The following is a 3,613-nucleotide window of genomic DNA, read 5'->3' on the forward strand; positions in this document are numbered from 1 at the left end:
ATCCTACTTGCCCGCCTCCATCAACAATGGGACTACACGCATAGAGGGATGCTTACACACAGGCGTGCCGTGCACGCTACTATTATCTCCGTCCAAAATCATTTGTCTTAGATTTATCCAGTACCGGACACTAAAACAAGTCTAGATACATCCGTATCTAGATAAGTCTAAGAGAGATTGTTCGGACGGAGGGAGTATTACATAAAGCTTGTTCAGTGTTGTTGAGATGAAATGATGTGCTGGTGTACACTGTCTATGCGCAAGGAAAAATTATACTCCAGTACGAGTTACCGACCAATTTGGGTAAACCCTGTTTGATCTTTTGACATCGTCAAAATGTCCACTTTTTGTTCAACCTAGCTGGGTTTTTCTTTTTGTCAATTATAGTATTATACACATGTTAAGACAAAATTAACCTTGGCCAAATCATTGATTAGAGGCAATAAAATCATTTAGGCTAGGAAAGTAAGAGATATACACAATCATGAGAGAGATTCTTTCCTTTTTCTCTTTATAATAAGGGATGCATGCAATCAGAGGAGATATACTTTCCTTTTTTTGAAGGGCTAATGATGGAATTACAAAAGAATTAGAAGAAATGCACCTAACATTGTGGAATTTTATCAAAAAACAAATACACCTTATGTAAAGGAACGGAGGGAGTATTATTTTCAGTGCCCTCCATTTCTGGATTGTTCTTCCTCCATCGCACCCTCTTCACACAGACCTGCAAACTGCAAATAGAAACTTTTGACAAGGCAACCAATCCGATCATTTGTTGGTTATGTTGCTTATTATTTATCGATCTCATCTGGTGGCACACGGAGCTGAGGACGGTGGACATAGCCGAGAGAGCAGCTGCCACCCGGTGCCTCTTGAACAACCTAGAGCAATATCATCACCAAATTAGCCTCAATTGTTGAACCATATTACTCCCTTTGTAAACAAATATAAGATGTTTTATTTATTTACAGAGCAAGTAGTAGTAGTATATAACGAGCAGCTGATGCAACTCAATGTGGTTACGGAGAACAAATCCATAAGAGTTATTCAGCCGGTGCTTCTTCTTACTCTTGTTGGTATGGTCATCTTCGTCCTCGAAGTCGTCCCTAAGAAAGCCATCGTGACCATCGCTTCTCTTCGTGCTCGCATCAACCCCCTTGCAAGCATCATTCTCTCTACAAGCACAATCAAGGTTGAGATCACTTGGCAGGTGCTCCACCCCCTTGATTTAGGCTATCGCCGCCGTAGTTGCCAGGATCCAAGAGAAGCATTTTTGTATCCACCACCACCCCCTGTATAACAAAATCAATCAAACAAAAATTAATCGATTGCACAACTATCACATATGCTGAAAAGTTTTGAACACGAAACCTAGATGACACCAAAAATAAAAGAATGTCCACAGGCCAGCTATACACATACAAAATTACAAACCAGTATAATACTAAAAGTATGTTTACAGGCCCAGCCAGGAAAAGGAAACACATTAGCAATTGAACCAGCAGGCAAAGTCGCAAAGATTATACAAGACCAACCAAGTTACTGACGAAAACCAATCAAATGGATTATGGATATCATAGACGCCTTGAAACGGAAGTGCTAATATAACATTGTTCTTATTAATAAAATTAGATCAAGGCACAAAAAGAAACAAGCTGCGTAACAAGTGGACAGCATTAAAGAAGACTCATTCAGCTGGTAGTACAAATCAACCACAACTGGATCCTATACCAGCCTCCAGGAAAAAAAATACGAAAAAATCTAGAGTTCACAGTGTGCAACATGAGGAATGAACAATAATGAATCGAACAAAGCAGCAGTTCATCCACTGCACATCTATCACATAAGCTGAAAAGTTTTGAACAGAAAATCTCTATAAGAGCAAAATTCATACTGATGTTTAAAAGTATCTTCTTAAACTAATATCATGTGATAACATATAGTAAGCCAGAAGATGACAGGAACATAGCTGCTATTCTCTTAGCAAAATCGCAGACCAACCGATTGCCACCGGTAATGCCACTCACGATATTTCTATTGCTCATCCATCCTTTTGGATGAAGAACAAGTTAGGCCATTCAAAAATGACACAGTCCATTCAAGTTAGCACCAGCAAGATACCTCCTCGACGGCACCCTCACGCCCAAGGTGGGTGACTTTGGCTTTGCAAGCCTTGTCCACCATGCCGACAAGCATGCCTCTGTCCCATGCGCGCGGCACTTTCAGGTACGCCACACCAGAGGTTTGGATGGAGCTACATATCATCGAGAAGTGTGATGTCTACAGCTTCAGCATGCTCCTCCCGAAGATCGTCGAGCATGGTAGTGACCAAGACGCCGTTGCCATGCCAAAGAGCAGCCAGCGATGGTACCCCATAGTCGCATGGGCCAGGTACGAAGCCAGTGAGCTGATGGAGCTCATGGTGGCAACGGTCCACCATGACTCGCGTTGCAGAGGGCTGGTGGAGAGGATGTGCAAGGTGGTGTTCTAGTGCATTCAGCAGAGGCCGTCAATGAGCGCGGTGGTCAAGATGCTCGAGGGCGAGACAGAGATCACTCCTCCTTCCAACCCATTCCACAGTATCTCCTGGATCCGGCGTCGAACCTGCGGATTGCAATGGCGCACGATGTAAACACGGCATCATCGGTTTCAAAAAATGTCATCTTGTTTTGACTGTTGGCAACTCCAGTATTACCATGGAAGAAATGAAATGCAGTCCTGCATTTCTTTCCATATGCGTACCCACCCCTATCCATCATCAACAGGTCATGAAAGAACCATGCTGAGAGTTGCACTGAACAAATCCAAAGCAGGCACTCAAAATGCACTACAGAATTCAGCTTAATTACTACGTAGCATATAGTATATTATAGATAACCGAGTTGATCAATATAGATGATGGTGAGGACTTCATATGTACCTTAATCATGATGCTGGTGTACATGATAATAAAGTAAGATGATGGTGGTTTGGATGTGCAGGAGTAGGCGGCAGCATCTGTTGATGCAGCAGATGTAGCATGGAGTAAACCTGCGCTCTGTCAGGGTGGCATCCGTCCTACGACATGAAGCTGTGTGTATTTTATTTTTATCTATTGTGCCCCACCTCCACCATGCTGTGTCCGCCAGTCACCCCTACTCCCCTCTCGCTCATTGCTCCAGTGTCAGTGAGTTACATGATCTCATGGTTATAGGAATGTATACTTGACATGCAGAAAACAATAGCAACAAAATAACATGATCACATGCTATGTTTATAGTTTGGGTCTTGTCCATCACATCATTCTCCTAATGATGTGATCCCGTCATCAAGTGACAACACTTGTCTATGGCTAGGAAACATTAACCATCTTTGATCAACGAGCGAGTGAACTAGAGGCTTACTGGGGACAGTATTTTGTCTATGTATCCGCATATGTATTTATGTTTCCATTCAATACAATTATAGCACGGATAATAAACGATTAACTTGAAACAGGAAATATAATGATAACTATTTTATTATTGCCGCTAGGGCATATTTCCAAGAGTCTCCCACTTGTACTAGAGTCAATAATCTAGTATCACATCTCTATATGATTTACAATGTAACAAATTTAACTCCCATACAG

At 42.0% G+C, this 3,613-nt stretch overlaps 1 long non-coding RNA gene across 1 annotated transcript; it reads right to left on the reverse strand.

The window, feature by feature from the left end:
* Positions 1-1,187: 1,187 nt before the first annotated feature.
* Positions 1,188-2,752, reverse strand: LOC123418189. The gene is made up of 3 exons (XR_006617563.1): positions 2,699-2,752; positions 2,125-2,607; positions 1,188-1,295 (listed from the first exon to the last, which is right to left on the reverse strand). It is a non-coding gene; the product is annotated as an uncharacterized LOC123418189 (long non-coding RNA).
* Positions 2,753-3,613: the final 861 nt, after the last annotated feature.

The sequence above is a fragment of the Hordeum vulgare genome, chromosome 1H (genome assembly GCF_904849725.1).
Source record: "Hordeum vulgare subsp. vulgare chromosome 1H, MorexV3_pseudomolecules_assembly, whole genome shotgun sequence".
Taxonomy (NCBI): domain Eukaryota; kingdom Viridiplantae; phylum Streptophyta; class Magnoliopsida; order Poales; family Poaceae; genus Hordeum; species Hordeum vulgare.